General features: G+C 41.6%; 1 protein-coding gene across 1 annotated transcript in view; it reads left to right on the forward strand.

Annotated features, from left to right (window-relative positions):
- The window catches only part of CDKAL1 (CDKAL1 threonylcarbamoyladenosine tRNA methylthiotransferase), a 721,370-nt gene extending 707,883 nt beyond the window's left edge, over nt 1–13,487 (forward strand). Inside the window, exon 20 of the transcript XR_012500987.1 lies at nt 13,349–13,487. The gene's annotated coding sequence lies outside the window, so the exon portion shown is untranslated. The remainder of the gene's footprint in view (nt 1–13,348) is intronic.
- Nucleotides 13,488–22,324: the final 8,837 nt, after the last annotated feature.

A 22,324-nucleotide genomic window follows, 5' to 3' on the forward strand; every position in this document is an offset into this window, starting at 1 on the left:
CCGCAGACGGTGCAGCTTAGACCCATGATCAGCACGCGGTGGGAGGGAGTGTGGAGGGAAAAAAGGCAGGAGTGGAGGAGGGTATGGAACAGGAGACAAGGACAACTGCAAGCCTGAGATTGAAACATGTTCTCTTAGTGTTTCATTAGTAACAGAGCAAAACCAGGGAAATTTGAGGAGAGGGTTCAATAAAAAGTTCAATAAAAAGTTGCCACTTTTTTTTTTCAACAGGAAAGCTCAAGTATAATTCCTCATTTATTGCCTGTAATGAAGGACTGAGCAATTCCTTGCAGTTGTATGTGTGTGTTTTAAGGCAAAACAAGTACCAAAAATATTTTTTAAAAAGAAACCATATTCAGTGGAATTCTTTCTAAAATGTGTATTCCACATGCTTCTCTGACGAGACAGCATCCCAAGTAGGGTAAAGTGTCTTGCTGTTGAGGGCTCCAATGTCATTGTTAGAGCCAACTGCCATAGGAAATGCCGGAATATAGTTACGCTTGGCACCTCATATTACATCATTTCCAAAATGTTTTGGTCCATTTTGGGGTAGTTTTCTCTGTCTCTGGACTCTACTGTCAGGGTGGCAGGTGTCACTTTTTTGCAGCCCCATACATTTTTCAGTTTCCTGCATCTCACAAGCTATGACCTAAAACTGTAACTTGTTAGAATTGTGGCAAGAATGTAGGCTCCTGACTGGCTCTGAGAAGGAGCCTGAGAGCAAAGTGACATTCACTGCTTGCTAGAATCCTTTTATTTTTTACTTTTTATCCATTTCTTGGCCACATTCCAAAGATTTGAGCTGACTATATAAATGAGGTACCACTGAAATTAAGAAGAGGTGAATTTCTAGCCTAGAATCTAGACATCTGATAGACCCAAATTACACATAACTTTGGCTTTGAATTTCATATTTTCAGGATGATACAACATGTGAACATATTTATTTTTAATTAATTTAATTTGTAAAAGTTCCACTAATTGAATGAATGTAATTCTATTATAGAGAATTTGTTATGCAGAAAAGACAAAACAACCCAAAAATCCATAGTCCTATGGCTCTACCACCACCATGCTTTGCACTTTGCTGTACTTCTTTTGATGTTTCCTGTGCATGCTTCTGCAAACTTACTTATCCTGACGTCGTCTATATAAGTTTACATCCTGATTTTACTTTTTTTTAAATTGAATTATAGTCAGTTGCAATGTGTCAATTTCTGGTGTACAGCATAACGGCCCAGTCACGCATATACATACATATATTTGTTTTCATATTTTTTCATTAAGGGTTATTACAAGATATTGAAAATAGTTCCCTGTGCTATACAGAACAAATTTGGTTTTTTTAATCTACTTTTATATATAGTGGTTAACCTTTGCAAATCTCAAACTCCCAAATTTATCCCTTCCCACCCTTTTCCCCCCGGTAACCATAAAATTGTTCACTATGTCTGCACATCTGTTTGTGTTTTGTAGATTACTTCATTAGTGTCCTCTTTTTTTTTTTTTAATTCCACATATGAGTGACATCATACGGTATTTTTCTTTCTCTTTCTGGTTTACTTCACTTAGAATGACAATCTCTAGTTCCATCCATGTTGCTGCAAGTGGCATTATTATTTTTTTTAATGGCTGAGTTGTATTCCATTATATAAATATACCACAATTTCTTTATCCAGTCATCTGTCAACGGACATTTAGGTTGCTTCCATGTCTTGGCTATTGTAAATAGTGCTGCTATGAACATTGGGTGCATGTATCTTTTCGAATTATAGCTCCCTCCAGATACATGTTCAGGAGTGGGATTGCTGGAGCATATGGTAAGTCTAGTTTTTTGAGGAATCTCCATATTATTTTCCATAATGGCTGCACCAACATCCTATTTTTAAAACGCACGATCTCCTGTTTTCCTTGTTGCTATATACCTTTATGGCTCTTTTTTTAATGGCAACAGATTATTCCACTGAGTCACTCTATAATCATTTACCTAACTATTTTCTTATTATTGGAACTTGAGATTATTGTCAAATTTTTACTATTATAACCCTGCCCTGAACATCTCCCTGAACATAGCTTATGTTTGCTTGACCTGGGCTTCTATCCTTAGGAGTCTCAGAAGTAATGTTACTTTAAAAAGACTATGACAACTTAGAACGAAGTCTTAGAAAAGGACATTTTTTGGATGGGTATTGGTAGCCATGGACAGCAACTGAGAGCGGCTCCAGACCAGCTGGCACGAATCCCAGAAACGAGAGCTATTGAGCCAGGGAAATGTGTTCCACAGCCCTGCTGTTACCCTTCTCAAGTATACATACAGCTGTACTTATTGGTAATAAGGATTTTGCCATGTTTTAAATAAGATAATGTGAAAAGCATACTTGAATCATTGCTGAAGTGTGGCAGCTATGTGGGGATATCTGTTTCGTGGCAACAGTACACCTGTGTTCAGGTTGATTCTTGGGAAGGACAAAGCAAAAGAACTAGCCTGAGAGAATCCTTCGAAAAGCATTCATCCAGAAAGGACTTTTACCTGAAGGCCAATTAAGTGACTGCCCTATACTTCAGTCCTTGCTGGATGCCATGTGAGTGCAGTGGGATGGTTTTAGCAAGTAACTAGAAGATCCAAATTCAAGCCTCAACAGGGGGGGCTAATTAGGGCTAATTACTTCACATAACAGAAGTTCATAAGGAATAATCGTTTTAATAATTCAATAAATAAAAATTGAGGACTAAGTCCCAGGTATTATCTTAGGTTCTTAATATGTGTTGGCTCATTTACTCCTTTATATAAAGCTCATGATGTGCCCCAAACTGGAGATGAGGCAACTGAAGCATGGAAAGACTAACAATTGCCAAAGGGGACACAAATACTAGAATTTAAACCCAAGCTGTCCAGCTTCAGATCCTACTCTTTTAATTATGACAACAGGACTATTCTCAAATAGTTAATTCTGTGTTTCTGTGGCTTTAAAAATGATAGCAAATGCCAGTTCAGCCATACCAACTGGTTTACAGTTGGTGTGCATTCTGATTGGTTGGTGCCTGTTTAAGTGTGCTGGTCTTAAATATCTGTTACATCACGTGGACCTAGGTAATTTCCAGCTCTCTCCTTTGACATCTTCATCACATCAACCGTGTCTTCTTTCATGCTTCAGAGAAACTCATTAACTTGAAGGCTCACAGATACGATGATGTCCAGTAAAGAGGAATTAGACATTTTCTTTCTTCCTCTTAGAATTTTATTACTTAGCTTCTTAAATAGTTTAACATATATACACAAATCTTAAATGTTCAGCTTAATGAATTGGGTTTTCTGGTAAAAGTTCATTATCACACAGATCAAGATACAGAACATTACCAGTGCCTTCTGCCCCTTGTAAGATTCCTACAGTTTTTCTGATGACATTCTCAACTTTTCTATTTTCTTAAACATGCGAATCAAAGTTACTTCTTCCTTGTCTGATAACTTCAATCCCTTAGTCACCCTGAGGTCTCTGTATATAATCTGTTTTTCTTCGTTGGCTTTGGTTATTTGATCCCATTTGTTCATACACTGAATGTCAGACACTGGGTATGAAAAATTGTAAGGCTCTGGCTGATGATACTTTCATCCAAAGAGGATTTAATTCCTTTCTCGAAGGCAGAGAGTCTGTTTTCAGGTCAGCTTGATTTGGCTGCGGGTGGATCCTAGGCTTTCTTAGGCTTCATCTTTTCATGCTTTGTTCTTTCTCATAGTAGACTTGTCTGGGGTCTCAGCACCACCTAACTTCAACCTCTATCTACTCGTCCTCCTTGGAAACTCCAAACCTGAACTCTTTCCAGCCCAGTGAGACTGTCCCTCGGCCCAGCTGTCACTTCCTGCTCCACCTTCACTCCCCACACCATCAACGGGTAGAAGTAGTGTGTCCTGATAATGGAAAAGAATAAATAGTTTCTTTCAGTTTGTCTCCTACCTCTCTAGGAATTTGGCCACTCCAGTCCTGTCTGCCTTCGTTATTCTTTTATGGCTTTCAACAGTTGGTTTAAATCTTTTATCAGCCTTTATAAAGAGGGAGAAAATCTATCCAGAATGCCCTCAACAGAATACCTCTCAGGTCCCAATGGCAGGGTTGCCTAAAAGAGTCAATGACAAGGGTAGGAGACCATCAGATACAGTTTAGACCAACTAGGCACATGGGCCATCTGAGCCAAACTGAAACTCTGCCAGAAAAAAACGGGGGGACTGGGGTTCCAGACCACCCATTTATATGATGAGGGCTTTCCTTACAGGGACTGTCACCTGTTTGGATTATTTGGGGCTCTCCACAATCTTAATCTTCTCCAGATAGACCCACCTTCTGACACAGGAGCTTCCTTTCTGCTTTGATGCCATTAATTTACATGCTCCTCTAGACCCATTCTCTGCCTTTCCTTATATCCCTAATCTAAAATGTGTCTAAAATCTAGACAAGTGAGGTTCCATTATGAATCATTTGATTTAAAATGTCATTTTCTTATGTGAAACCAAAATAACATTAAAAAGTATGTTAAAATTAAAGGTCATCACAAAACATGGAAATAGACAATTTTCTTCTCAGTACCAATAACTCTAAAAGGTATTTAAAAAATTACTATGGGAAGTTTGTATTATAGAAACCTATATAAATTATTTACACTTGGTTATATGTATACTTTTGTTTTAAAAAAATAAGTGCTCGGCCATTAGAGGATGTCTGCAAAATTGCAGAAATGCACAAAGAAGAGAACAAAATTAACTTCAATCTCACCATCTTGGGATTTACATTGTTAACTTTTGGAGACTAACCATCTGATATTCTTTTCCTCTGAGTGTGTATGCACAAAATTAAAATGGTTTTTTAACACTGTGGGCATTTTATATGTTTTCAAAACAAACTTATTTTTTATTGGTGTTTTTTAAGATACAGATAAAAACTAATATTAGATTATCTGCATATTAGGGCTTCTGATTTAATAAAAAACAATGTAAAAGTGATAATTCCTTGATACTATTTTGACAGTGTTCCTCTCCATTTAAAGCATATGACCACAAATCCTGGGAGTTGTGAAGAAAAAAATAAAATTTTATGAGAGTCAGGTCACAGTGAAAACAAACAAGGAATTCAAGAACCACCTGTGGAGTTTCACACTGTCATGCTTACAACTTCACAGCAAACCTTTGAGATTAAATTGTGACATTTCCAGACTGAGAATCCAGAGCACCAAACCCTTCTGTTTTATTTCACTAACATTTGAAGAATGCTGGTGGTCTCCTAAGAGGACCCAAATAGAGAGAGGAAACAGCCAACACTAGGGGATAGCCTAGAAAAAGAAAAATACGACTTCCTTTCCACCAGAAAATGTAGCCAGCTGCTCAGCCAAAAGTAAACTTTGCTTGTGCAAAAACCATTTATTGGGGTGCAAAAAAAAAAAACTATTAAAACTATCTCTTTAATTAAAAATCACATTTTCTGTATATATCTTATATCAATACAGTAGGACTATAAATTAGTATGTATATGTAGATTGAGGTTAACTAAAATTTCTGTGTATTTACACAAAAAAATATTTTCATGATAGGAGTACATAAAACACTTGGAGATGACTACTTATCTTCAAAGTCACTTTTTAAAAAACTGAAGTATAGTTATTTACAACGGTGTGTTAGTTTCTGGTGCACAGCATAGTGATTCAGTTATACATGTATATACTTTTGCATATTCTTTTTCATTATAGGTTATTACAAGATAGTGAATGTAGTTCTTTGTGCTATATGGTAGGACCTTGTTGTTTATCTATTTTAGATACAGTAATTTATATCTGCTAATTCCAAACTCCCTATTTCATCCTTCCCTCTGCACTTCCCTTTTGGTAACCGTAAGTTTGTTTTCTATATCTGTCTCTGTTTCATAAATAAGTTCATTTGTATCATTTTTTACATTCCACATATAGGTGATATCATTAGTTACTTGCCTTTCTCTGACTTACTTCACTAAGATAAGCTCTAAGTTGTTGCAAATGGCATTATCTCATTCTTTTTTATGGCCGAGTAGTGTTCTATTGTATACATACGTACTTCATCTTTATTCATTCATCTGTTGATGGACATTCAGGTTGCTTCCATGTCTTGGCTATTGTAAATAGTGCTGCTGTGAACATTGGGGTGCATGTATCTTTTCAAATTAGAGTTTTCTCCAGATATATGCCCAGGAGTGGGAATGCTGGATCATATGATAAGTCTATTTTCAGGGTTTTTTTAGGAATCGCCATACTGTTTTCCATAGTGGCCGCACCAATTTACATTCTCACCAACAGTGTAGAAGGGTTCCCTTTTCTCCACACCTTCTCCAGAACAAAATCGTTTCTTTACTGGAGTCTGAGGTCATAAGTGTTGGAAAAATTACATCCTCACTGGAAAATATGCTGTTTAAAATTTTTATTTACATCTTTGACAGCTAATTACTGAATGGAGTCTGGCGAAGGAAGAGGAAGAGGACCTTCTTTCCCAGCCCTTTCCCTGTGCTGATCAAGAATAGATTCATTCGCTGGTTCAGCAAATACTGAGCACCACTCTTTGTAGAGCACTGTCCTGAGCCCAGTGAAGGAATCAGAAAAGATTAATGGTCCAAATGATAATCCATTCAAGGAAAAGTGAGGAGGGAGCTCTTAGTTCAGACTGGAGGGTATCAGGAAGGTTTCCGAGTGGTGGAGATTTGCACAGGCAGGGGAGCGCTGGGCAGTCCTGGATGAGGAACGAAACAGCCATGCAAGGGCAGGAGGCATTTGGTCTGTTGGAGGTGCCAGTAAGTAGTTCAAAGAGACAGGATCCCAGGGGACTCGGTGATAGTGCTGTAGACTGGACTGGAAAGGAGAGCCTCAGGTTCTTGGATATCATGCCAAGAGCCTGGGCAACAGCCCTGAAAAGCCATATTACCACCCCCGTTTTTACACATGAAGGAGCTGAGGCTGAAGCTTAGTCACAGTGTGAGAATAGAGAACTGGCCTCCAAGCCGACATCCTCTTCACTTTTCATTTACAACGTTTGACATCGAAAAAGAAAAATGCAGTATAAAGTGCTGTTCTGGCATTATTGCTTAATTGCCATGTGGGTTTAGCAGAGATAGACTGAAACACCTAACAGTCCTTTTATCCTTTTCTATGATCAGTCCTTTTAAATCAGTATGTTTGAAAAGTTTCTGTCGTGCTCACAACTGCAGTCGTTACAGCGTTAATGACAGAGCCTGCCGTCTGTCTCTGCATCCCCAGTGTCTGAAATAGTGCCTGGGCCATCGCAGGCACTCAGTAAGCTTGAAGGAGATAAGCCAGTTTTTCTATCTTCATTTTAGAGTAAAGAAGTCTATTAAATTTGAATTCAATCAAGGATGTTGATTAGGGAAGCCTGCACACAAATACATTTGAAATGAATTTATGACCCTCAATTATGGATTTGGAATTTTATTTATGAAGACTAGGGTTTTTGAATTTCCAGGTAACACCTACCTAATTGTAGTACTGAACAGAGCACTAGTGATGGAACGTGTACAGGACTTAGGAGTGAGACAGAATCAGGTAAATTTTTGGTTGTGTGCTTTAGTTACGCATGGGTAAGACTTTACATTAGACAATTCCTGCAGGTTGCAGTTTTCTCCTCTGTGACATAGGAATATTAACACCACTTTGCAGGGCAGCTGGAAGGATCAGCAGCGTGAACTGTGTCTATATAAAGTCCCTGTCACGCGGCAGGCACTGAATACATTGTTGCTGTCATTGTTATTTTCTGTTTTAATTTTTTTAAGACTCTTGTACTTCCTGACAAATAGTCATTTTGCTGGATGGAATTCTAAGCTTGTGAAATCTATGAATATGTTCTACAGCCATATGATTTTCTCAAATTTTGTATATAAGAATCCTGCAGGTCTGGAAAACTTCAGCTCAGTTGTTTCCTATCTGTGAAAACATCACCATTTATTGAACAACTGATGTCCGAATAGGATTAAAACAACCTACAAAATAGTAGTGAAATTGGGTTTAAACAAATCTGTTTATATTTAATTCCCTCCACTTACTGATAGAATGAACCGTTTTATTAGAAAATAATCGGCATGTGGATCTTTTTTTCCCTACACATTCTCTCCACCTTCACTACACAGACCCTCTTAATCTCAGTGGTTCTTGTTGGGTTCTTAACAGATAACAATGAGTTTTAAGTATCTACCGCCTTCTTCATTCTGTGGGGAAACTGATTTGATGGGAACAACAGATTTGGAGTTCTAACCTGGGGCGATGTGGAGAATTTACAGAAAAAATAGATAACTTGGCACAGTAAACAGTATCTTTAGAGAATTTATCATTCCCTCTCCAGCAGAGGCTAGCAGAAGGGTTCTTTTGCAATATATCTTATTTTGTTAGAGACATAAATCTCAGTTGTAAAATCAGTTGAGGACTCTACTCTGCAACTTTATGAAACACGAGCTTGTGGGCTTAACAAAGTTTCCAGGTACTTGGAGCATCCTAGTCACTCCCCCATTCCCTCAGGAATATTTCATCAGAGGCTTGAGATGTGAGTTAATAGGGTCCGTGATCTCCATTCTGTTTTTCCTCTAAGCAGGTCTCCCAAGAGTTACTAATTTACGCATTCTATTTCAATAGAGACTTTCACACTAAAAATGTCAAATTATTACCCACAGAGTTTTTGTCACTTATTAGAGAAGTCTCAGTTCTCCTGTCCCCCTTCACCTGGGAAATTCTGAGGAGATGAGTTCCAGCTTCTCCACAGTCATCCTGCTGAAATTCAGTACTCTGGAAATTAGGTATGTCTGCATATCTCAACCTGCAGGCGAACATTACCTTTTTACCTTCCACTCCCCCTTCAATAAAGACAGGTTTCGTCCTGCTAGGTAGGAAACATTCGTTAAATGCGAACAGTCCAGTCTTTTTTTTTTTTTTTCCTTCTGTTTTTGCCTTTTTATCAGCCATACAAATTCCCCAAATTGTTTGCTTTTCTGGTAAAAGGGAATTTACACAAATTGGACTATCTCATATGGTAATGAGTTCTTATTTTGTGGCAAGAGTCCAAAGGTCTTTACAGAGGGTCCCTTGTAGTGTGTGCTGGGCCTCAGCCAGTCTCTATGGAGGAAGAGCAGAGTGGGAGGACCCTTGGCGTCCCCAGAGACCTCTCCTTGGTTTCCTGCTCCAGTGGAACTGGCAACCCCAGGTCAAGGCATGGGTCCTACACAAGTCTACATTAGACCCTTGCCTTGAGCCCACTGTCTAATGGAGCCATGGATTTACAAGAAGTCTTCTCTGACCTTATAGGTCCAAAGAAAGTGGAAGGGCCATTACTGGGGTCAGGGAGGGAGGGGATTGGGGAGTTACTGTTTAATGGGCACTGAGTTTCAGTGTTACAAGATGAAGAGAGTTCTGGAGATGGATGGTGGTGATGGTCACACAGTATGAATATATCCAATACCATGGAACTTAAAATTGTTTAAGATGGTAAATTTTATGTTATATGTATTTCGCCACAATTTTTTTAAATGAAGAAAAAATAGTAAGTTCAGAGATACCACCCCACATTTAAAGGAAATAAGCAGTTCCTCGCAGCTTCAGAGCCTGGGCCAGGACAGCACTTGCACAGATGCCTCTCGTTCTCACCCCAGCCTCCCCAAAGGGCAGCTCTTGGCCTCCAGGCGTTGGTCAGTTTCGTAGCAGGAGTAATTGCCTGATTCCTCCTGGGGGACCCTCTGCACAGCTCACATTCGAGGCATGAAGAGCAGAGCCCCAGGGCGGCTCAGTGACTCCAAGGCCCCACTGCTTCTCCCTGGGCTTTGGTTGACTGGGTCAACCTGATTCCAGGTCTCCATCGACAGCACAATTGTGAAGGTGCTCTCTATCTTGGGGATATTTTATTTTAGATGATTTTTCACTGAGGGGGAAGGTGAGGTAAGGGCTCAGATGCTCTAAAAATTCAAGGACCCCCAACTCCAAAGATTTTGCCACACCCTGCCTTCTTCCTAATGAGCCTCTCCTTGCAAACATGCCAAGGGACAGAGTAGCTCTGATGTGAGCTGCAGATTCTCTCCTCCCACGGAGAAAGGCCTCCTGGAATGAGACCGTCCAGTCCTCTGCTCCGTACCTTTGCATGGTTTCCACTCTCGGTTAAGTGGGTGGTTAAAGTGGTCTCAGGGCTCTGCATGACCTGCCCCTTTGCCCCCTCTCGGACCTCACGCCTCCTCCCTCTTTCATATTCCACTCTAGCCCCAGTGGCCTCTTTACTGTCTCGCCAATGCGGAAGCATGCTCCTGCCTCAAGTCTTCATGCACACTGCCCTCGGCCTCTATCTGCAGAGCTCACTGTGGCCACCATTACATCGTCACTCAAAAGCCACCTTCTCAGCCGACACCTTTCCTGACCACCCTATCTAAAGCTGCACATACAATTTCCTACACTCCTCCCATCCTCCTCCTCTGCTTTATTTTTATCCTTAGCTCTCAGGACTGTCTAAGGTACTATGTAGTTGGAAAATATAGATAATTATTATCTGTCTGCTTTTTAAAGCATAAGCCCCAAGATGGTGGGTCTTCCATCCTTTTTGTTTGTTCCTGTATCTCGGGCACCTAGAATAGTGCATGGTGTGTGTTAGGTGCTCAGTGAACATTTGTTGAATGAATGTGAATGCATGAATGAGGAATAGACTGAGGGCGAGCCAAGGGCCTTTTACTACCTTTCCTGGCTGTCCTTGGCCAAAGACATCCAGCTCTTCCTTTCCCAAGGGCTACACAGTTCTCAATGATGGCACCTCTACAGTTGATTAGAGGTGCTCCACCGACTCTGGTTGTGCCCCTAAAATCTGATGGAACCCCCCCTTCATTGGTCATTGACCTGGTGGGGGCTGCAATAGTGGAGGTGGCTTTTCGTCTGCATAAACTGAGTATCTCAAGCCTCACCCTTGTGTGGATACAAATGAGATTATATTTACATTGAATGATAAATCCTAAGAGCTCTCAGCGCCCATCCCCTGTAACTGCAGGACCTTGGCACATCTCCCTCTATGAACCTCTGTTCACATTCCTCCACTCCAACTTGGCCAAGGCACCTGCCCACCATCTCTGCTCCTCATGACGCCTACCACCTGAACCTCTGGGGAGTCTCCTCCCCTCAGCCCTGGAGCCGCTTTGTGGGCTCTGGAGGAGTGAGGGGAGAGGGGAAGCAGTTCTGCTTCTGCTTGGACCTCGGCGACCACAGCTGCTTTGGGGTCGGAGCCTGCAAGTAACAATCCCAGGGTCTGTGGGCAAACCCCCCGGCTGGTTGGGTGGCGGGGGTGTAGAACACGTGTTCCCCTTTCTTCTGCTCCTTCCAGGTCGTCATGTAAAACAGCACCCCTCAAATCCTGCACCCAACACAGATGTCTCTGTGCAAACGCACTCTAGGGGCTGGGCATTGGGAGTCATCACCCATGGGCCGGAAGTCTCCCGTCTCCGACCTAACAGCACCCCTTGTAACTCATCCTCTAACCCTACCTAGAGGGTCCCTTAGTGTGCCAGTCCACTCTGTTTCTGACTCGTAAGTTCACGCACTGTGGCTCCAGAGGCAATTCTTACTCTCCCCTGCTGGGAACGCAATCCCACTTCTCTGAAGGGTTTCTGGGGAAACCTGCTGCAGATTTCTGTGCACAAAGTCACATCTTTCTGTCTTTATGTATAAACTCACTGAATGAAGCACAAACCAGCACACCCCTAATGGATTTAGGGCCACTTGCCCTGAATTCAAAAATCAGTATCCTTGTACATCATAACTAAGTTTCCTGGCAGAGAAAAAAAAATACCATTCTGAAGTCATCCTCCCATGACCTCTTCTTCCCTTACTTTTAAGATCCAATCTTATGCCCTTTTCTAAGTGGTGTTGGGAAAGCTGGACAGCCACATGTAAATCAATGAAGTTAGAACACTCCCTCACACCATACACAAAAATAAACTCACAATGGTTTAAAGACTTAAAACCTAAGACCGGACATCATAAATCTCCTAGGAGAGAACATAAGCAAAACATTCTTGGATATAAATAAAAGCAGTGTTTTCCTAGGTCAGTCTACCAAAACAAAAGAAATAAAAGCAGAAATAAACAAATGAGACCTAATGCACAGCAAAGGAAACCATAAACAAAATGAAAAGACAACCTACAGACTGGGAGAAAATATCTGCAAACGATACAACTGACAAGGGCCTGACTTCCAGAATATACAAACAGCTCATACAACTCAATAACAAAGGCCCGATCAACCCAATCCAAAAATGGGCAGAAGACCTAAACAAGCAATTCTCCAATGAAGACATACAGATGGCCCAGAGGCACATGAAAAGATGCTCAACTTTGCTAATTATCAGAGAAATGCAAGTCAAAACTACAAGGTATCACCTCACACTGGTCAGAATGGCCATCATTAAAAAGTCCACAAACAGTAAATGCTGGAGAGGATGTGGAGAAAAGGGAACCCTCCTACACTGTTGGTGGGAATGTAATTCGGTGCAGCCACTGTGGAAAACAGTGTAAGATTACTTAAAAAACTGAAAATAGACTTACCCTATGATCTAGCAGTTCTACTCCTGGGCACATATCTGGAGAAAACTCTAATGGAAGATACATGCACCCCAATGTTCACAGCAGCACTATTTATAGTAGCCAAGACATGGAAGCAACCTGAATGTCCACTGACAAATGTATAAAGAAGTTGTGATATGAACACGCACCCCCCGACACAAACAATGGCCATAAAAAGACTGAGATAATGCCATTTGCAGCAACTTAGAGATTATCTTAGTGAAGGAAGTCAGAGAAAGGCAAATATCTTATGATATCACTTATATGTCGAATCTAAAGAATGATACAAATGAACTTATTTACAAAACAGAAAAAGAATCACAGATACAGAAAACAAACTTATGGTTACCAAAGGGGAAGAGGATGGAGGGATAATTTAGGAGTTTGGAATTAGCAGATACAAACTACTATATCCAAAGCAGATTAACAAGGACCTGGGAACCGCATTCAATAGCTTGTAATAACTTTTAATGAAAAAGAATATATATATATATATGCACATAACTGAATCACTATGCTGTACACCAGAAAGTAACAACACTGTAAATCAACTATACTTCAATTTTTAAAAAATTCTGTCCTTTTCCTATCTCTTCCATGCACTTTGTCCCCCTCCCTTCCCCTACACAAAGCCTTGGTCAATTTGTGGCACTGTATAGGTCTTAGGATTGAAAAACATGGATTTTAAACAAACTAAGGTACATCCTTCAAAAGGGAATATGCTTTTCAGCATCTTTAAATGATTTGGTTGCAGCTAAAAGACACCTGAGATGGTGGCAGTGGAACGAGGAGGTATGACTGTCTGAAGTGACCGGTGTCCGGTGCCCACCTTGGAATCAGGAAGGCCAGTCGCCCAGCAGTTACATGTCGTCGGCAGTGAGCTCCACACAGCAGCTCCCCTGAGCTTTTGAGGTCTTGAGGCGGCTCCTGGGCCCCACCCCTCTGTCTGGTGTCACCGTTGTCTGCCGCGTCCCCTGTTCCTTTGCACACTTACCCTACCTTGCTATAGCTTTAGGGCAAACAGAAGTTTGCTGAAGCTCCCAACATGTGCTTCTCTTTTTAAATGGCTCAAAGCTGAGAAAACATTGAAGATCAACGTTCCCAGAGGAGAAGAAAGTATGTAGGGCCTATCACTTCAGGAACAGTGAAACTGCACTTCCACCCAGAATTGTACATTAGCCTTTTCCAAAAGCTGTTTTCAAACACCCTGGCTGGTTCTCACAGAGCAACAAGACAGTCGGGCCAAGTGGGACGGTGGACCGATTCTAAATCTCTCACGCAGGAACCTGCTGGCCTCAGGCCAGCTGCAGGTGAAGCTTTTTGCAAGGTAGTGGCCTGGTTGGCTGTGTTTCAGGCTCAGTTCAAAGTCCACAGTTTTTATAAACAAATGTTTCTTGCGCAAAGGGTGTTTTAAGGTTGCTGTTTTGAGAGTCTGTTTTTCCAGAAAATGTGAACTGTTTTTATTATCAAATGTCTTTTAGCCTTGTGACCTGAAACAAAGTATCACCAAGGTTTGAATGTCATCAACTTAAAAACAAAACAAAACAAAACAAAAAACCCTGCCTACTCCAGCATTTTAATAAGTGAACATGTCAATTTGTAATTAAGGTTCAGATTTTCAATCGCCTAAGTGGCTGACACCGATTCTACTTGGCATCACTGCTGATTTATTTCTCTTGGAATAAATGTAGTGCCATTATGTCTTGGTGACAACAGAAATAAGCTTTGGCCAGGTCTGTGCATAGTTTGGGGATGAAGAAAATAAGTTTTGAAAGGCAATGGGCACTGCTGATTACAGACTTTTATTAGGAACAGATGTGGGGCTCTGGTTTTGAGTGGTAGACAAACTGTTATTGAAACAAGCAGCTAAGGGCTATACTATCTTCTTTTTTAGGACAGAGAAATAACAAATTGAATTCATCATTTTTTTTCCTTCCAGGGATTGCCTAATCATCAAAAATAAGCTCTAAGACATTTATTTATGCATATGTTGAACAGTGCAGAAACGAGGTGGGGGGGACTGTTTTTGTTAACATATCTCCAGGCTGAAACAGAGGTTTAGAAAGTCATCATACAGTACTTCCTTTACCACCGTGCCTCAGACCTCTCCACTTCAAATTTGTTTATGGCCTCCCCCTTCTAACAGTTTCATCCATTTAGGGTGTAGCAGTACCAAGGCTAAGTTATATACTTATGATCATAAGCAACCTTAAAACACCCTTTCCACAAGAAACAATGTGATCATTTTGTGTATTCCTGGCCGATGCCCCTCTTCCTTCGAGAACAGAGTGAGCATCTTGAATTACCGGCTGCCCAGTCTGGGGCTGGGTCAGCTAAGGGGGAGGCTTCAGACATTACAGATTACTTCCATCTCTCTCTGCCATTCCCTTCTTTCTCCAGTCATGTATTGAGACCCCCCACCCCTTCATTTAATAACACTTCCCAGATATTTCCAATGATGCTTCCAATCACATGCCACTAGCCAGAACTTACTCACATGTCCACACTTAGCTTCAAAGGAGACCAGGAAATGGAGAGTTATTCTGTGTGGCCATGTGCCAAGTTAAAGAATCTGGGTTCAGCTTTGTAGAAAAACAAGAAATGGATATTGGCAGTAACTAGCAGGCTGTACCAAGGGCTTGTGCCAATTTACACTCCTGTCAGCAGCGTACGAGAGTTTCTTTTCCTCCGTGTTTTTATTAAAATTTAGTATTTTCAGACACTTTGAAAGTTTAGTATTTTCAAACATTTTTGTCAATCTGAAAGACACTTGTTTATTTAGGGGAAAAAAATCCTTTTATACCCATATTATACTCCCATCCTCTCCTCCTCACAGACAACCAATCTATTTAATAGATATCTCTGTTAATATTGTGCATGATGGGTATTATTTGGTATGCATCTATTTTTAATTGTTTAATTCATCAAATTGTGGCATTGTATGTCTTTTTTCACTAAGCACTGTTTTCAAGGTCCTGCTCGGTGTGCATCTGTTCTATTGCTCTGACTGCTACTTAATAATCTGTGATTTTCACCCACACATCTTGCCTGTCTGTCTTCCCAATGATGGACACTCAGATTACCTCTAATTCCCCAAAAGCACTTATGCCTCACAACGAGCCTGTGTGATGAGTATTATCATCGGTTTTACAGATGAGAAAACTGAGGCTCAGAGAACTTTAAAAATTTGCCCCCAGTCCCATAGCTAATGTACCTTACTGTCTTAGGCCAACCATTTCTCGACAGAAAAGAAAGAGTGCCAGAGAAAATCCACTTGTACATATAAAGGATGTCTGCTGTGATTTCAGAGATTCCGGGTAAGCTCTCCTGTTCCAAAGTCTCTCCTCCAGTCAGCTTCAGTGATGCCTCAAAGTTAAAAGCAGAGACTCCTTTCTTTGACTTAGTATCTGTCAGAATCCAAATGCAAACCTCACTGGTTATTTATGCCTTGTGATTAACGGTTTTCAGCCCCTTTTTGGAGGTAAAGGATGAGGTGAGCTGTACAGCCATGGAGCGGTTAGAGGGCAGTGTATCAGTCGGGACTGTACTCAGCTATGAATATATAAAAACAGTGGCTTCCACGGATGGTAATTCACTTATCCAAGTGGTTTCCGACCTGGAATGATTGAGTATCACCTGGGAACGCGTGTCAGGCCCAACCCCAGATCTTCTGAATCAGATTCTCTGGAGGAGGAGCCCAGAAACCTGTGTTTTAACGAGCCTCCAAGTGATTAAGATGCCCACTGGAGTATGGGAACCACAGGGTTATCCTGTACCAGGAAGCCCAGAGATGAGCAGTCTGGGCTGGTACCCTGGCTCAGTGACGCTGAGGACGCTGCCTCCTCCTCTGCCCCTGCCCTGACATCTTCAGCATATGGCTTTCACCTTCGTGGGAGCAAGACGTACTCTGGACGCCACGTCTGCATTCCAGGTAGGAAGAAGGGGCGAATCCAGAAAGAGTGGGGCCTATATCCAGCAACAAAAATCTTTCCCAGACATCCTCCGCCTATGTCTCCTTGACAATCAACGTCACACAGCCATGCCCGGATGCTGTAGGGTCTGGCTATAAGTGAGTATGTGTTAACTGTGTACACTTCCATTGTCCCCTTGCCCCCAAGCTGGGGTTCCATCAGCAACAAGAATGGGAGGATGGATGCTGTGTGCCAGCAAACCAGGAGGTTTTGCTATTTACACTTAAAAGCAGAGATGGGAGAAGCCAAAACCAAGCAGTGAGCAGTCAAGATGGACTTAACCTGCGTCAGAACTGTTCTGGAGGCCGGCTTACTATGGAGGGGAGAGGTCACCACTCCTTAGAAGCCGGCACCCTCGAGAGAGGTTGCTGTTTCACCTTGCATGAACAGCAGTCGCTCGGGTTTGGGGCCAGTCGTCTCCTCTTGTCCTCAGAGATCAAGAGACCCTCTGAAATTCACAGTAACTGAATCTGACACGCTAGCCTCAGCACCAAGAATGCCTCCTATCCTGCAAAACCACAGAAGCGATTAGCAGCCGGCAGAAACAGATTAAGAAGGGCTTGTTATGATGAGTTTGTTTACATGAGCTCCCGGCCATCCAGAAGGGACGATCATTTATTTTTGCCTCTCGGCCTTGAGCCTGTTTTTTTCTTTTCTTTTTTTTTTTTTCCCCTGAGTATCTCTGCCTGTTGACTTACTTACTCTCCAGCTTGGGGAGTTTCTCCACTTACTTTCTAGGTGGACATGGGAACAAGGTCCCAACTGGAAAGAAAATAACTATCTTTCTCTTAGTCCTCTAAGGGTCACCATTTGAAAAGGGAAAGCCAGTCTGCCCTGTCTGAAGCCTGGGGAGGTAACAAAGTGTAAGAGAGATGCTCTACCCAGCAGTCCTCGGACAGGCTCGCTTCCTGCAGCCTCCTGCCTGGGAGGGGCCTTTCCTGTCCCCCTGCTCCTGGGAGTGGGCGGTGCCCCTGACACTACAGGTGGGTCCCGTGCCAGTGCCAGACAAGCAGCTGCACAGCCCAGGGACTTCGAGCTGTTTGCAGCTCTCCTCTCTTTGTACCCCTGCCAACTCACACACACCTGGGATCTCACCAGCTGCCTGCCCACCACAGCCCCCCTGCCTCCCGGGACCTAATCCTCCTTACACCTGCTCCTCTTCAGGGCAGCCAGCCCCATCCCCACCTCGCCTCCACAAGGCCTGGGGAGGGTTGAACAAGACTGACGTTTTTCACGCCTCGAACAGCCAACTCCCACTCATTTCATGGCAAATTAGGAGGGATTAAGGTTTACTGTGGAGAAAGGCTGGAGCTGACAATTAATCAGCTTGGTCATTGGGGGATCAAATTAAATTGGACCTGAGACCTCGGCTCTAAAATGGAATCAAATTCTCTCTTTGGCATGGTGCGTGTATTGGCCTGAGATTACAAACACAGACCGTCCCCACCTTCCTTCTTTGCCTGTAGATGTCAGCTTGTAATTTTAAAACACAGCAAGGGGTGAAGCAAGTACTCCCGTTTGGGTTTTTGAAGTGAATGCCGGGCTTTAAGTCAGCAAGAGTTATTTTGTCCTTCTGTCTAAGAAATCTCTGGGGTGCTGGGGCAAGAAGTCCGAATAATCTCAGATCTGTGTCCTCGGGGAGGTCAAAATCCAGTGAAGGATACGGAAATGCTATTAACATCAATTTGACTTTCTAGCACTGGAAGTATAAAAATCTGTAGAACCTCCCAGTTCTGCTGGGGGCCTGGCCGTGGCTTCCAGAGGAAGTGACACCTGAGCTGAGTTTTGAAAGATGAGTATCATTTGTACTTTCTCTCTTCACGCAGACACTGGGGAGTGACCTGCAGGCGGGATCTCTTAATTGTGTTCGACACTGTCTTCCACCATCGTTGCCCCTAACATTCGGTGCCTGACTGCCGTCCAAGGCTAAAAGCGGTAATCACCTTTGGAAACTGCCAACAAACATGAATAACTCTTCTGGGGCCAACTTTTCTCGAGGAAGTCATAAATGTACCCTGGTGGCGAATGACAGCATGAACATCTCTTTCTGCCTCCCTCGCTGCCTTGTGACTTTGGACAGGAAACATCAACTCATTGCCCTTACAAATGTGGTTTCTTTTCGATGGTTTGAATCAATCAACAAATGAGTTGTAAGCACTCACTACATGCTTGGTACTATTCATTGCCACTTCTCTGAGTCACAAAAGTGCAGAAAAGATGAAAAATAGGGACCAAAAAGCATACTAATGGCAAGATATAAGTAAAGAAACAGCCTTGTCATTTTAAAACAGTATCATCTTCAGAAGTCACTGGAGTGGCCGCTAAAGGTTTTATGTGGTTTGCAAGATTTAGGATTCTCATGACTTTTCTAATAACTTTTGGCCCCTACTCCAGTGCTCCCCTGATTAGAGCTCGTTCATCATGGTAGATGGATAGGCAGAGGTGCTCGCCAATATTTCTGGTCCTCTTTTGGGGAACACAGAGCGTTGCATTTCTGTAGCTCCCTGAGTTTAGGCATGGCCATATGTCTTGGTTTTACCAATGAAAAGTTACATTTACTGTCTGAGTCAAAGCATCTGATCACCAGTGCTCAGTTATGTAATAGGGAAGAACAAATCTGACTCCGTGTTAGACGTGTTCCTTTAGCCCTAAGCCAGTGCTGTTTCCTGGGCTTAGTCATGCTGGTTCTGCACCTGTTGTAAAAGAAAGTTGACTATAGCCTGAAATACACAGGATAGCCCTTTCTCAAGGCTCTGACCTTTAAGAGTAGAACACTTTTCCATTCACATAGAGATAAAAAGTTGCAGAACAGAGAATAACATTTGTCTCAATGGAGGTTTACAGGAACATCATGACCTGACCTAGGTGGACAGCTGCAAGAACAAAGGATTCTGACACTAACAAGTTTGCAACAACCAACCACACCCCCTCCCCTTTTAACACACCCTAGGTAGGACTGACACACAGTCACCTCAAAGTATTTCTTTGCATCAAAGGCTGTTTACATGCAGGCCTGTAGCACCTCACATAAACAATCTCATTTTAATCCTCACAACAGCACTAGGTGGTAAATACTACTACCCACATTGCACAGATGAGAGGACCAAGAATCACAGAGTTCAAATAACTTAGCCAAGATCACGTAAAAGTGGTCAGCGTAATGCCCAAGCCCATATTCTTTATCCTTGCTGCCTCCCAAGATGTTTATCTAGGTTGTTCCCTCTTGACTGTATTATTTTATTTTATCTGCATTCACATAAATCCAAAGTCCTCAGACCAGACCATTAACTTATCTTTTTTTAAAATAATGGTCTCTACCTTCAGTCCCACTTGAATTCTGAATCATGTCTGATGATGTCATTTGTCAAAGAAACCAGAGAGGAGACTAGAGACAGAATGGGGCAAATCTATCCCAACTTCTGGCAAAAGCAAACCAGATTATTGGCCAACAGAGTCATCATTACGTATGAAAACCAAGCAAGAATTTTATGTAATACACAGATAAACAACAGAATTTAAAAGCTCTAAAAAGGTTGTTCTAAAAGTGATTATGTAATAGGGAGGAACAAATCTGACTCCATGTTAGATCTGTTCCTTTAGCTCTAACCCAGTGCTCTGTTTCCTGTGCTTAGTCATGCTGGTTCTGCACCTTTTTGTAAAAGAAAGTTGCCTATGGCCTGAAATATACAGGCTAGCCCATTCTCAAGGCTCTGACCTTTAAGGGTAGAACACTTTTCCATTCATACAGAGATCAAAAGGTGCAGAACAGTGAATAACATTTGTCTTGTTGGAGGGTAACAGGAACATCTTGACCTGACCTAGGTGGACAGCTGCAAGAACAAAGGATTCTGACACCAAGAAGTTTGCAACAACCAACCACACCCTACCCCCCTTTTAATATAAAACAAGCCTGAATTCTAACTTGTGTAGAATGGTTCTTTGGGACACTAGTCCACCAACTTCTCAGTGAGCTGGCTTTCTGACTAAAGTTGCTATTCCTTGCCCCAACAACTCATCTCTTGATTTATTGGCCTGTCATCCAGTGAGCAGTATGCGCTTGGACTCAGTAACAGTTGTAACCCAACCAAGTCAAGTGTTAACAGTTCTCTGACGTCAATGATCGCCAATAAAGTTTTCACAATTTCATGAAGTAATTTGCGTTGCTAGTACCCCTGACTATGGAAGTTTCTCCATATTGGCACACGGCCTTGCAGTCCAGCATCAGATTATACACAGGACAGAGTGAGGCTCTATGAGGGCAGGGACCATGACGATCTTGTTACCCACTGGACCTCAGTGCCTAGGTTGATGCTTGGGAGGCAGCAAGCTATTACAGATAAACAGTTGTTAAACAAATAGAGGAAGTTAAACAACCCATGACCACTGACAAAGATGACAAAATAAACAGAAATAAGAATGTGGTTTTACAAAAATGAAAGCTTTGCTTTAGCCAATCACATGAAGGAAGGACTGTCGCCTAAGATCTGCTTATGTAACCATAACTAGGTTGCATAGGTTTATTGGAAGTCTGTATTCAGAAATGGAAAATGATTCCTCCCTATACATTTAAGCTGAAAACCTTAGGTTTTTCTGTCTCACACATATTAATTTAATATTGATAAGGATTTGATTATTATTCCTAATATAGTCCTTTGGTGAAGGATGAAATTTAAATTGGGGGCTTTACATGATAAAAAAGAAAACACAGGCAAAACATTCTCTGACATAAATCTTAGCAATGTTCTCCTAGGGCAGTCTACCCAGGCAATAGAAATAAAAGCAAAAATTAACAAATGGGACCTAATTAAACTTAGAAGTTTTTGCACAGCAAAGGAAACCATAAGCAGAACAAAATGACAACCTATCAAATGGGAGAAAATATTTGCAAATGATAAGGCTGACAAAGGTTTAATTTCCAGAATATGTAAACAACTTATACAACTTAATAACAACAACAAAAACACCCAATCTAAAAATGGCCAGAAGACCTAAAGGAGCAATTCTTCAATGAAGATATACAAACGGCCAATAAGCATGTGAAAAAAAAAAAATGCTCATTATCGCTAATTATCAGAGAAATGCAAATCAAAATGACAATGAGTTTATGACCTAACACCAGTCAGAATGGCCATCATTAAAATGTCCACAAAAGATAAATGCTGGAGAGGGTGTGGAGAAAAGGGAATCTTCTTACATTGCTGGTGGGAATGTGGTTTGGTGCAGCGATTGTGGAAGACAGTGTGGAGATTCCTCAAAAAACTAAAACTAGACTTACCATATGATCTAGCAATCCCACTCCTAGGCATATATCCAGCGGGAACTCTTAACTCAAAAAGATACATGCACCACAATTTTCATAGCAGCACTATATGCAATAGCCAAGACATGGAAACAACCTAAATGTCCATTCACAGATAACTGGATAAAGAAGTTGTGGTACATTTACTGCAATGGAATACTACTCAGCCATAAAAAAGAATAAAGTAATACCATTTGTAGCAACGTGGATGGACCTAGAAATCGTCATTCTAAGTAAGCCAGAAAGAGAAAGAAACATACCATATGATATCACTCATATGTGAATCTAAAAAAAAAAAAAAAAAGAAACTTATTTACAAAATAGAAATAGACTCATAGACATAGTAAACAATCTTATGGTTACCAGGGGAAAGGGGGTGGGAAGGGATAAATTTGGGAGTTTGAGATTTGCGAATGTTAGCCACTATGTATGAAAACAGATTAAAAAACCAAATTTTGTC

The sequence above is a fragment of the Camelus bactrianus genome, chromosome 20, assembly GCF_048773025.1.
Source record: "Camelus bactrianus isolate YW-2024 breed Bactrian camel chromosome 20, ASM4877302v1, whole genome shotgun sequence".
Lineage (NCBI taxonomy): Eukaryota > Metazoa > Chordata > Mammalia > Artiodactyla > Camelidae > Camelus > Camelus bactrianus.